Source organism: Sapajus apella, unplaced genomic scaffold (assembly GCF_009761245.1).
Source record: "Sapajus apella isolate SASKATOON/1434 unplaced genomic scaffold, GSC_monkey_1.0 scaffold10, whole genome shotgun sequence".
Lineage (NCBI taxonomy): Eukaryota > Metazoa > Chordata > Mammalia > Primates > Cebidae > Sapajus > Sapajus apella.
In genome coordinates this window covers 26,556,485-26,570,835 of record NW_022436950.1, presented here as the reverse complement: position 1 = coordinate 26,570,835, position 14,351 = coordinate 26,556,485, and positions in this window count along the sequence as shown.

Genomic DNA, 14,351 nt, shown 5'->3' with positions numbered 1-14,351 from the left:
AAGAACAATTTTTGCCCTGAAAACTCATTGATTGTAGCTGGGCATTCCTTAATTTGTACACATACACTATATATTCAGTCATTGTGAACAAAACAATTGAAGTGTGTTATTTATATTTCACTAAAAACTGCTACAAATACCTATCCTTAGCTTACAGATAGACATAGGAATAAGGTATTTCAAATACTAAGTATATATGGTTGAGCTAGAGGAGGTTCGATGAGCAAGGGAAGATAGATAACAAAACTTTTGGTGAAGTTCCCCTACACTGCCTATCTGCCTTTGATGCTTTACTAAAACTTAATTAGTGGCTACAGATCTTTTAGAAGCGCTCATATAACTTGCAGGCTACTGTAAAAAGGCCATGATCATCACTTATTGATAACAGAACACTTTCACTTCCCTTATTTAAGATGAGCCCAGAAACTCAAACAATCTAAGTAATGGGGACTATTTGGAGTTGCCAATGTAATCAAGCTCCCCTTTGTAAGAGAAAACTTGCTTATTCTGAAAGGATTACATCAGTTGGCTGACAGGTTCCTGAGCCTAAGAACCCACTTAAGCAGACCTAAATAGAGTAGAGTCTGTTACTAAAAGGAATTGATTCACTCAACCCTTTCACCCCCGCCCTGTTCACCTCCTACGCTTGCCACACCTTTTCACCTGTTTTTGAAGCTCCTTCAGTTCTAGTTAAACTTCAAATATATTTTGGCATTTTCACTCAACAGCTAGTTCTGAGCATAATTGGAAGGCAGCCTGATCCATTGGAAAGAACATAAGCTTTGTAGTAAAATAGATCTTTCTTTGATCAAGTTCTCTACTGTTTACTAGCTAGGTGACTTTGGGCAAATTAATTAATGTCTCTGAGTTAGGTTTTCCATCTACATAATTGGAATACTGATGGTATGTATCTATTTTAAAGGTTATTGTGAATAAGCAGTAATATATTGGGAGTGAAGTATTTGGCATCACAGTGGCATTTGATAAATTAATTACAGGAAGAATTTAGAAAATAACTATCTCTGATAGAATTGCTGAGTGAAGTTATAAGCTAACCATATCACTTTCCTTTTAAATTTTAATGATTCCCCCTTGTTCTTAAAGTCTTCCTCATAGAGCTTACAAGGTCCTTCCTCTCCAATTCTAACCTCCCCAATCACATTATCCATTGCAGCACCTCTCATTGCCCTCACATTCCCACCCTATTGAGGGCTTTGTTGTGGTTGCTGCTGTATCATGCTCTGAGAAACATCACTTATTATTGCTTCCTGAAACTCTTACTTTCCCTCCTTGGCCTACAGCTAACTCCAAATAACCTCTCAGCTTTGTTTAGTCACTACTACGTTCAATGCCTTCAAAAGACTTCCTGAACAAGCCCAGATTATGGGTTACCATAACATCCTGTATATCCTCTATCATAGTACTTAACACACTTTTCTAGGATCGTCTACTCTAATGTCTGTATCTCCCTTATACTGTGAGTTTGTTGAGAGCTGGATTGTGTCTGTTTTCTTCCCTTACCATAGGTTAGTACCATCCCTGGCACATAACATGCAACCACTAAATAACTCGTGGTCAACAAACAAATGAAGGTGTAATCTCCATTGTCCATTTTTCCATGTAGCCAGTTACATAGCTTCATGCAGCCATGAGAAATATATGAGTTTTCTATTTCTTTCCTACTACTTCCTGTTCTAAGGCAAGAAGCTTAATTGTTGTGGGAAAACTTAGAGATTGGCAGGCAAATGGTTAAGATGCTTTCTCCCCATAGGTCAGTCTTGGAGAAACAGGTGTAATCAGTAGAAAGAGCTGATTATATAAATTTAATAATTAAAAATCTGTACTGTATTTATGGTATGGTTACAACCACATGAATATATGTATACATATTAATACATAGGACAAATACTGGAAAGAAATAGGAAGATTTGAACTAGTCATCTCTAGATTATTTTTTATTACTTCTTCATGTTTTTCTATATAGTCAAATGTGCTATAATGCCCACACATTGATGACATAATTTAAAAGTGTTAATGAGGATAAAATCTGCCTAAAACCCCTCTCAGGAAATCTACATTCACTATGTCTTCAGTATTCATTTCCATTACAAAGTCTTCCCAGGTAAAACACTCATCCAATGAGAAAGGTCTTTCTTTACCTTCCATGAAGTCCTTGTCATTTAAACATCTGAGGTCTGGTTCCTGTATTGCTTTACCATTGTCTTGGGAGGTTTGTTTGTTTGTTTGTTTCCTAATTTCCCAATTATATTTCTTGCTTTCTAAAGTTAGAAGCTTGCTTTTCAAAAGATTCCATGGCTTCTAGGATGGCATTGGACCCACAGAAGACTCTTCCAAAATACCATTGATTGAATGAATATTACATAAGAAGATACATTCTAGAACAAATTATTAAGTAAGAATGCAGGTCTGTCATTTTCCAGGATGTAGGCAATCAGTTCCTGACTTTGTAGGCCATTGTGGGGTTTGGAACTCAACTATGTTCTTTTAACCAGTGTAATAAATGACAAATTTTAAACTAGGAAAACAAAGTGGATTTTTCCTTTGAAAAAACAAAATTACCTTCCTTTGGAAATCATTATGAAAAGTTGTGTCTGTTAAGCATGTTACCTTTAAAGACAAAGAGGAAATGCAATCAAATAATAATAATATGTTACTAGATCATCAATGGGTTTTTACCTGTTCTCTAACATAAATTTTGAATTCTTAACGTAAGAATGAGTGAATAATTTTGGATAACTCACAACAAATTTCTTGCTCAACATTATGAATATATTTTGTTTAAAAATGCAGTCAGTAAGGACATATTTCTTTCTTTCTTTTTTTTTTTTTTTTTTAAAGACGGGGTTTCACCATGTTGGTCAGGCTGGTCTTGAACTCGCGACCTCAGGTGATCCGCCCGCCTCGGCCTCCAAAGTGCTTGGATTACAGGCGTGAGCCACCACACCTGGCAGGACGTATTTCTTTAAAGAAACTCCAGTGTATTAAAAGCATGATGTTAAGATAGAACCTTCAGCACTTTTAAAGATTGTGATATTAAGATTTTGTGCTTCATCAAATGCTCTGAATCATCAGTGTCTTTTGCTGATGGGTATTGCTTACTCACAATTCCTGCAGTTCACAGCAATCGCTCTTGAAAAAATAATAAGTCTTTAATTTTAGATAACACCAAAAAGAGAAGGTTTCAGTTTTAGGAAGTCCCACTGGGATGACAGAAAGCATTGGAACTGAAAATGGTCAACTGCTGGAAAATGATTAGTACTCCTTGGTTTTGGACCTTAGTTAAAATTACATAATCATATTTTCTCTGTCTTATAATGCTCCCTTACCTGAGCAAACTTGCAAGGAAAGGAGAGGAAGTCAATGCCCCCACTTTGACACTTATTCAAACCTCAAGGTTTCAGGAATTCCCAAATATTTAGAGTAGAATTGCACCATGCCATCCACACAGTAGCTACTTCCATGTTTGTGTCACACTTTAATTATCAAGCACAACCACAGGACTCCAACTCAGGCTTCCCTCAGTGCAGCCCAAGGCACATTCAGCAATCCCACTCAGAACAACCAGGAGAAATACTTAACACAATGTATGCCCTCAGGAAAAAAAAGGATAGTAGCATTATAAAAGGCTCTGATTTCTAGATATGGGTGTGCTCTGACTTTTTCATGCTTTCCTTTTTTCTCTCTGAAATATGGGAATAATACCCCTTGTCACAGAGCCATTGGAATGTTGAGGAGACAATGAGTTAGCATTGGAAAACAGTTTAGGGTGAAAGGTGCGGATGTGAGCTCAAGGTATTTGTTAATGTTATTACTCAATCCATTCTGGCCCAGTGTGGAAACAAAAGCAACTTTTAATACAAATAACACAACATTGCTAAAATAACCTTAGGAAAGGGAGAATAAATGAATCTACCAAGATAAATAGATAGCAGCTGGGTTATCGAGACCTCATGTTGAGGTTATAGGCTTTGAACACTAAATGCAATGTTCTAATTTTCAAGTAAGAATCATTTGGGGAAAAAAGTTGGTAATCTATTCGTGCCTGTCTATACAAGAGTGAGAATTACATTTCTAGATGCATACTAACAAGTATATTTATAAAGACATATTTTATCACCTGATTGTATAAAGCAGAAGTCTCCTTTAACAGATTAAGAGAAGGGGTGGGTGGGATATGATAAAATAACAAAGTCCCATGTGTGAATCGGAAGATACTCAGGACTTAACTCGACTTCAGTAGACTCATGTAGGATCTTGAACACTGCCCCAAGTCTGAATTTCATATTTCAACTGAGAACAGCTACTTTATCATCTAACATGTAAGTTGTTTTCTAGTCAGCTTGTAAAGCCTAGAGTGTCACTGTTTCTGCCCATAGATAGCTGTCAATCTTGGTCCACATGGAGATGGAACCATAGGAAATGTTTCATCCCCACTCCTAACACTTTCTTCCTTGTAAAAAGATTTTCGCTAGCAGAACAGTTCTGACATCTGTGTTCTCGGGGGAAGAGGGGATCATTTAATGTTATTGAGTCCCTTTATCTCCTCATTCTCTTGAGAGCTATGTGCATAGACAAAGCATATATTCTGCTCTGCTATTTCAGACCCTCAATTTTAGAGTGCATTGTCCAATGTTGGAAATAAGGTAGGTAAGTCTCTCAAAATCTGAGATTCAGTGTTGGTAAGGCCATCTTCCAAAATCAACTTTATCAATCAGAAAAAATGATCATTTGCTCTCTATCTTACTCTCTTTTTCAATGACTCAAACTCAGTTGGAGAAGAGAGATGTTCCTTCTCTTGAGCTCACTAAAGACCCCCAACAACATATAATACTAGGGTTGGGACATCTATCTTTTCCAGGCCAAGAAAAAGGAAGACAAATCTAGGTCTCCAAAGACTTGGTAATAAAATATCACAGATAGAAACTTACCAAAGTTGAACTTGGCTGTTAGAAAATGGTATTGGATTAGTTTCCTGTGGCTGCTATAACAAATAACCACAAACTCAATGGCTTAAAACCACATAAACTTATCCACTCACAGTTCTAGAGGACAAAAGCCCAAAATCAGTTTCATTAGGCCTAAATTCAGGAGCCAGCCACGCTATGCTCCCCCTGGGAGCTCTAGGAGAGAATCTGGCCTTTCCTCTTCCTGCTCTTGGGACTGCCAGCAGTTTTTGGCTTGTGGCTGCATCACTCACATCTGCTCTCTTATCACATTGCCTTCTCTTCTTTGTCAGAACTCTCTCTGGGATATGTGACTCCATCTAGAGCCCATTCTAATAAGCTGGGAAAGCCTCCTCATCACAATATCCCAAAATTAATCATATATATAAAGACCTTTTTAATTTTTAAATTGTTTTTTATTATACAATTTTTTTCCCTTAGATTCTGATAGACAGGAATCTTTTTTCTGTATCAGGTAATATTTACAGATGCTAAGGATTAGGACCTGATATCCCTGGGGGACTATTTTTCCAGTCTATCTTTCCACATGGATTCAGTAGTCTCAAAAAAGTATCATTTGTATTTATTTTCTTCTTTTCTCTATGTTCTGAAATTTTACAATTTAAGATGCAAAAATATGTGTTCTAATATCACAGTTTTAGAGAATTAAGAAGGTAAATTCTAGAGTTTGGACCAGACAAATAATATTTAGAAGGAATATATCATAAAGTGGAAACTTTGTGTGTCAGTATATATCTAAGTGTGGGTGTGTGTAAATTGTTAAATTTCCATATATATATACCATATAATTTTCTACTTGAAATGCTGTGAATTAAATTGAAAAATGTAAATAATCCCTACATATCATTAATGTAAATTTAGGACCAAACTTATTTATATATTTATTTTAAAAATTCTGGTTGAAGCATTTGCTGAAACAGTTCCAGAATTGAGGTTTTTGTTCTTTCTATATTTAGAGCATATAGTAAAATTTTTCATATTTCTAATATGAATTTGGTATTTTATTGTTAAACTCTAGAAAGTAACCACCTTTTTAGCTAAGAACCATTGCCCTCTGAGACACACTCAATTGCATTCTACTTTTGCTACCAACATTTAGGGGTTAGTTTACTTTGAATTATCATATTCCACCAATATTCATAAGATTCACCACTTGGCAAGAGTTCCTGATGACACTTGATGAGTAGAGACCTGAAGTCATGGTGAAGGGCAGGCACTGAGCTTCTGCTAAGCACTCTCACTAACTAAGAAACTTGTGCTACATACTACATGTGTACTGCTTCAGTTAGGACAGGCTATGATGTTGTAACAAATAGACATCCAAATTCAGCGTCTCATGCGTCAGGGAACAAACATCTCTCTCTCTTTTGGACAACAGACCAGGGTGAGGGTTTCAGGTCAGTGGGAGCTCAGCTATATGTAGCCATTCAGTGGACCAGGATGGCAAGGGCTCTACTGTCCTTTTAAAATCAACTGTAGTCTGCTCCATCTCAGGAAGCCAGAAGGTAGAAAGAGATGCAAAAAACGCAGCAGTGCGAGAACTCTAGTACATGACCACAAAGAATTGCAATGGAGACTAAGGAGTATAGTCTTAGCTGTGTGCTCAGGAGGAAGAGGAGAAGGGATTTTGATAAACAGCTGTCAGTCTTTGCTGCATGCCCTATTTCTGCCTGAGCAAAATAAAAGTTGACTATGTAAAACATTGGTCATGGGCCCTTGGGGTATACACAAGCATTCAAACCTATGAATAATAGGAATTTATTCTACCCAAGCAACTATTTATGCCGAATATTCAGAAGGGGAGGGGAGCAGGAAAGAAATGGTTTATTTTCTTTTAATTATTGAAAATATTAGCTTATATCAATTTTCTCAAGTGATGAAAATACAGGGGTGAAGACTTTGTTTTTTTTTTAAATAAATGTTCGTATTATGTAGCATATCTTAAGAAGGATTCTTTTTCTCTTCATTTCTTAATCTACTGAGGGAAGGAATAGGCAAATGAAGTTAAGCTTCTTTTCTCAGGGGGCCTAACTGTTGGCCCAGGCTGGGTTCCAAGAATTAATACAAGCAATGGTAACTGGTGGGGTTGTCCTTTTGCTGAATGAAGAGAAGAAAAGAAGAATTCCAAGTCTGTTTCCCAGGCACAGGAAGGACCAGGAAGCAAGGAAACCTCCAATTTTCAAGTCCACTGAGCAGAATACAAGAACAGGGTCCAAAACAAAGAGTTCTCCGTTGAGAACCGGCAAGATGGAGCAAGCCAGTCCTGCAGGCAGGCTGGGCCTGGAGCGGCGCCAAGAGGCCACAGCAGTCCTGGAAGGAGGTTTTTCTGGACTCTTGAGGAGCAGAGACTTTTATATTCCAACCCTGCCTTTAGCTTGAGGTTTGCCTACATCCTCCATTTGGAGAAGAGTAATCCGAAGCTAAATCATTCATAACAAGAGAGTGCTAATCTGTGGCCAGTTGTGAAGGGAAAATAAAACAAAACTTCACAAACATAATTAGTAAGACCACCTCTAAAACCTAATATTAAAAGAGAAGTTAACTTTCATGGAGGGGAAGTGTGATAGCATGACACAGAAATTAAGTGCACTGAATTTAGATTTGAAAAAAGTTTGATTCAATTCATGTTCCTGCTACCCAGTAGTTTGTGACCTTGGGCAAGTAACCTATACTCTCTAAATCTTAGTTTCCTTATCTGTATGATGGAGATGAAAATCATACCTAATACATGTTTTTTTAAGAACTTAATGAAAGAATGTTCAAATGTATCTAATATGGTATGGGAACTCAACACATACCAGTTAAACAATTTCCAAAAATTGGCTTTCTTGTTTCTTCTTTTCAGGGTAAAACAACTGTCCTCTGGATACTTTTTTTTTTTTTTTTTGGAGACAATCTCATTCTGTCATCCAGGCTGAAGTGCAGTGGCACGATCTCAGCTCACTGCAACCTCTGGCTCCCAGTTTAAGCAATTCTCCTGCCTCGGCCTCTCAGGTAGCTGGACTAGGACTACAGGTAGCTTGTATCTAAGTAGAGATGGGGTTTCACCATGCTTCCCAGGCTGTTCTCAAATTCCTGAGCTCAGGTAATCCACTTGCTTCTGCCTCCCAAAGTGTTAAGATTACAGGCGTGAGCCACCGTGCCCAGTCTTTCCCTTTTATACTTAAAAAACCATCAATTAAAAAAAAAAAAAAGAAAGAAACATCAAAGAAAACCAATAAAATCTTCCTCCATGATCCCTTAAGCACTATTGAGTAAATGTGGGATGTTACATTGTGACAACAGACATATGTAAAATATGAATTTAAGAACATCTCCTTTCAAACATGAGTGCTTCCCTGCAAACTTAGGTTTATGTCTAAGATTATAAGGAAATAAATACCATAAAAAAGACATAGTTCAAATAATGGTTTAATAGAAAAAAGGTCCATAGGAATATCTCAATGTTTTCTTTCACATGAGACATATCATTTGCTAAGAATTCATGATTCTCTAGAATTTATTATTTTTCAAAGTATTCTTTGAGAGGACATCTTTCCTGTTATTACTTTGTCCAGATAAGTGGGAATTTCATTAGTGAGGACTCCAAGTCCTATCTATGGAGCCCATCATCACTGGGCATGCCAGTACATCTTCTGGCAAACTGACAACAGTCTTCATCGGCAACCGTGAGAACAAAAGAGGATTTTTCTAAAGGTGATGAGGCGGAAAAGGGACGCAGATGCCCCTGAGGAACAGGGAGAAATGCAAGGGAATTGGCCTACCTTCTTGGCACCCTGAGTCCTGGCCATGAGGAGTCTGTGCCTGTTCATTCCCTTATGAAAAGCTGAGAAGGAAGGATCTTGCCGATTGCACACTAAAGATAACTTGGAAAAGGAACTTGACAGTGTTAGGGAAGAAGAGTTGCAACATAAACTGGAAAGCAGATAAAATCCACTGGTGTGATGAAATTAAAGAGTCTTCCCAAATATGCTGGGAAAATCAGTGGAATCTTCAATCATTGCAAAATTGTTTCATAAGAATTAGATTAACTAATACTAACTTAGCTTCTGGTATGTGTCCAGTACTATACTAAGTTTGACATGCTTTGCTTCAGTTAACACTCAACCTAGCCCTAAGAGGTAGGCACTAATATTGTCCCCCTAGTATAGACTGGAAAACTGAGATTTACAGATTTAAGTCTTTAGTCTTAAGTAATTCATGGAATGCAAAGTACAGAGCAAAGATCACTTACCCAGAACTTGGCTGGGAAAAGAAATACGTTCATAAATACACTTTTCAGTGATATTCAAATTCTAAGAAAACTTTGCTCACATTCTCTTGAATGAATTGATAACTAGTATAATGTCTGGAAAGGCATGTTTCTCTGAGGTCACACTGCAGCATTTTCAGACGGGTTTCCCTCAAAGGTGTTTCATCTATTAGTATCAGGAAAAAGATCTCACAGAATGACTAATTTTTAGTAATTATGACCGGCAAGCCTTTGTTGAGTCATTCTCTTCAGAAGGAACACCCTGATTCATCAGATCTGTTTTTAACATTAATTATATTTAACATCTGACATATTCTTTACCTCTCTCCACATCATTGAATACTAGGGGGAAAATAAGGTAAGGCAAATCCAGGTTATGGTTAAAATAATAATTGAACATTTGTGAATTAAATAAAGTGAAAATTGAATGGATTCAACAACCCCTGAAGCAAAAAATTAAAAATCTTACATTTTATAAGGTAAAAAAGAACATGACTTTTTCATAATGTTTGATGTTAATGCTGCACATGGGTTAAATAATATACATTAGATGCTTTTATATAAAAAATGGTGTTTACGTGATCATCCTAAAAAGTGAGATGATCAAGGTAGTATCTACTTAAAATAAGCTGCATTTCTATTTAATAACTTGTCATAAAATTGCAAAATGACTTACAATGAAGTTATGACTTCTAAAATTGCTACTGATGTTTCAATAATAAAGTGTGCCATGATCTTTAATTAAAACTGGATAGTATTTTAACCCCTGATGCAGATATGCAGAAAGATGTCAGCAACACTAGATCAGATGGACTAACTTGGAGAGACAACTTTTTCCCTTGAAAGAACACAAATGCCTGTAGTGAACATTTGCTGCTTTTTGCCAGTCCAGTGTCCCCTCCCCTTGTTTTGAGAGTGCCCCTCTGATTGTCTGGGGATCTGCCCATCGCCATCATGAACCATCTTCATGGAACTGTCAAACTATGAATCAATGTGCAAAGGGGTGAGTTGGCACTTCCTCACCATCCCTACTCTTACTTGCCAAGACAGATCAGATAGAAGTCCCAGGATTTGGCCCAAGGACAGAACAGGGTTGGAGCTAAGTTTTTTCTTTTCTTTTTTTTTTTTTTAATTATATCTTTCCAAAGAGATTGTCTCTATTTCTTCACCCAGATCCCCGCCACTGGTCTGCATCTGTCTCCCTGGAGGTCTGGTTGTGCTTCCATTTCTTAGGTATTGAAAGCTACTCCACCTTCTTCCACTAAATCACACTTTTCTTTAAGTTAGCCAGTTTCTCTCTGTTGCTCACAAAGAAAAAGCATTACCTGCAATGTCCTTTCTTTTTTACTGAAAATCTTAAATGCTTTTACACTCTTTACATTCTAAATGAGATGAAATCTTTCCTGAGAATATGTGTTCTTAAAAAATAGAAAATTTTTAGTGTATGATCAACTTTTCTAGATGAAAAAAATAAATTACCAGAATTTAACCACCACGTCATAATAGATACTACACAAAGTAACTACACACAGTAAAAACAAAAGAATTCTCTCTGTTATTCTCCATTTCTTCTAAACCCTTGCATTCTGAGTTATCATCACTGGGGAGAAAAAAATTCCTGAAAGTTTAACTCTTTTTTACTTGAACTTTTTCAAAGTCTGTCTTCTAGTATGTTGTTAGAGTCAATGAGAGGTTGTCAAAGGCTCTCTTTCCAGGTACTAAAAATAGATAAGAAGCTGTGTTTCTGGGTTAGGCTAAATGTATATCCTAAAGATAAACTCTAAAGAATTTTTTTTAAACCATTCAAGTAAAATTCACTTAGGTCTCAATTATCTGGCCACTTGGAGTTGAAATGGTTAGCAGCTTGAAGTTTGAATTGATTAGATCAATTGAACATAGATCCAGCCATTCACTGTGGAGTGACAGTTACCAGGTGTGGGGCTGCCTCTCCTAGAGCCAACATACTAACTCAGCTGAGACTACTCCAGATCTCTTATTATGCTCAAAAACAGCACTCATCATATCTGTTTGTCTGATGAGGTATATATACAGAGAAGTGTCCAAAGCATATAGGCAGTTTAAGAATGTTGATAAACACAATAGAAATTGGCTTTCCACTTACTATATTTAGCATTTTCTATATGCCTACTGAAAGCTTCCCAAGACTACCATGGCCAAAGTTCCATGCTTGTCATATGATGACCGTTAGTCATTGTCCTTATCCCTAACAAAGCACTTATCCCTCTTTGATCTCGTTGCCCAGAACTCACCCATGCACCAGTGCTCACACACAAAACTCATTAAGGACATGGACTGTATCTTATTTTCACTGCATCATCATGGCCAGGCATCTAGTAGGTCACTTAATAAATAAGTGATCACAAATGAATGAACGAATGAATGAATTGAAATAAATATGTGACCATAATTGTTTTCAAGTAGCTTCAAGCAGAGTCAGAGAAGGGAAAATAGTAAAACAGTTTAATACAATTTGCTAAGTGTTTTGATAAGGAGAACCCCCGATGGGGAAATTCAGATTGGGACTGGCAGCCACCTAGGCCACATTTTCTTGGAAGTGATGTGGTGAACCTTGGTGGAAGAGTGGGTATCACCAGTTGAGTGAAGCGACAGAAAAGGCATAAAACAGAAGGAACAAGAGTCCTGGCAGTTTGAGATGCCATCGAGGGACTAAGGTATAGTCTAAGTCTGAGGTTCTTAATCCATCTCTTCACTTGTGCTTTTTTCTTTTCTGGCAAATGTCTTGACAGGAAAATCCAAGCCCTTGCTTTCAGAAGATTTGCCACTTGGTTTCCTTAAAGTCTCCACCACCATGCTCCCTCGTTCCCCTGAGAAAACCTAATTGAAAGGTTCTGGTTGAATTACTTAATCTCTCCATCTCCTCCTATCAAGTTTTTGCCCAGGCCAATTATGGCTAATATTGCCATTTTATAAATGATTGTAGCAAATGCGTCTCAGAGTTCAAATTTTAAAATGCCATCTCTTTTAATATTAGCAAAATGATGGTTCAAATGGTCTCTGACAAACTCATGATGCACACCTCAAATGACATATTCTGGATGAATATTGATTTCCTTTTCATTTTTTTCTTTGATGTTGCGAATTCTTGACAATGCATTCCCAGGATAATATTTTGAGGTAACATGCACTGTACAATTCAAAAAAATCCAGAATGTACTGTCTTTTTTCCTGGACCAGACCTTATTCCTTCAGAGGCCAGGTAATATTTCTTCAGCGGCTCCCTGATTCAAGTCATTAACTATACAGGGATGTTTCTTACTCAAAAACCTGGTTCTTGGAGTAGCAGAAGAACCCAGGTTCTACCCTGGGTCTACTAAGTCATAACCTGCATTTTAACTAGATCCCTACATGATTTGCAAAAAATTTAATAGTGCACCTATGCACCTACTCCAAATGATTGTTAGGGAATGTTTGGGATACAGTATAGAGACAAAATCCTCAGTCAAATTCAGGCTTGGTGGGAAATGGGATAACACTGACTAGTGAGATAGTGATGACCTTAGGAGTGAGTATTTTAATTGCATCACCAATCTAAATGTATCTCAACTCTCCTTCGTCTCTGACTCTATCAAATCAACTACCTTAAATTTCCCCACAACATCTTTCTAATTTGGTCAAGTCAAACTTTGCATTGTCTTGCAAATGTTGTGTGTCTTTACTTAACGTAGTAGTAAGAGTCCTCCAAAAGAACACAAGTAATAGGATGTGGTCACACATATATGAAGAGATTTATTACAAGGTATTGGTAATGCAATTAAGGGAGGCTGGCAAGTCCTAAAATTGGCAGGATGAGTTGGCAAGCTGGTGACCCAGGAGAGCTGACGGTTTAGTTCCACCCCAAGTACAAAGTCCTGACAATCAGGACAGTTGATGATGTAGGTCCACTCCAAAGGCCAGCAGGCTCAAGACCCAGGAAGAACTGATGTGTGTGAAGGAAGGAAAAAACACCATGTCCCAGTTCCAAGGCCACCAGAAAAAAAGAATTCTCTCTTAGGGGAGAGATAGCCTTTCTGTTCTGTTCAGGCCTTCATCTGACTGGATGAAACCCACTTACATTAGGGAGGGCAATCTGCTTTACTCAGCCTACACAATGTTAATCTCTTCCAAACACCCTTATAGGCATAACCAGAAGCATCTGCCCAAACATCTAGGTGCCCCGTGGCACAGTCAAGCTGACAAATATTTATAATGTCCCCATTCCCTGGAAATCTCCTCCTTCCACTGCACGTCTTCCTAAAGCAGAGCTCAAGACTTTTTGTTCTCAGGAAGTTTTCCCTAACTCCCCTTCATGGATTTCTTGTCTCAATAGCCTATAGCAGTCAGAGAGTCAGTACTACTTGTGGTCAAAACCTGCTCCTTGGAGTAGCAGCAGTAGCAACAAGGTGATTTATTTTTTATTTATTTATTTTTTTGAGATGGAGTTTTGTTCTTGTTGCCCAGGCTGGAGTGCAATGGTGCAATCTCGGCTCATCATAACCTCCATCTCCCAGGTCCAAGAGATTCTCCTGCCTCAGCCTCCCAAGTAGCTGGGTTTACAGGCATGCACCACCACCATGCCTGGCTAATTTTGTATTTTTAATAGAGACGGGGTTTCTCTATGTTGATCAGGCTGGTCTCAAACTCCCAACCTCAGGTGATCCACCTGCCTTGGCCTCCTAAAGTGCTGAGATGACAGGCGTGAGCCACCACGCCAGGCCTGTTTTTCTTTTCTACTCTAGTTTTTGGTGTGTTAGATTTATCTCTACCCAGCTGGTAACATATTTTATGATAGCATCCATCTGAAGGCAGGAATCCAGTCATATGTTTACTGCAAACCTCATAGTTCTCAGATGCTCCCCAAATCCTGGCTAATTGATAGTTTTTTATTTTACAAAGTAAGTTCACAGAAATATTTATCTTAGTATTTTTTGTACTAATTAGAAGATACCAGAATATCCTTCCTGCAAGAATTGCCATTGAAACTTGAGCATTGTTATTACATGTGCATGAACTGGGACCTTCTTAAGACTATGTTGAATTTTTACAGTACTATTTTGTTTAGTACATAAAATGACACCAGTCCAGAGTGTCATTGA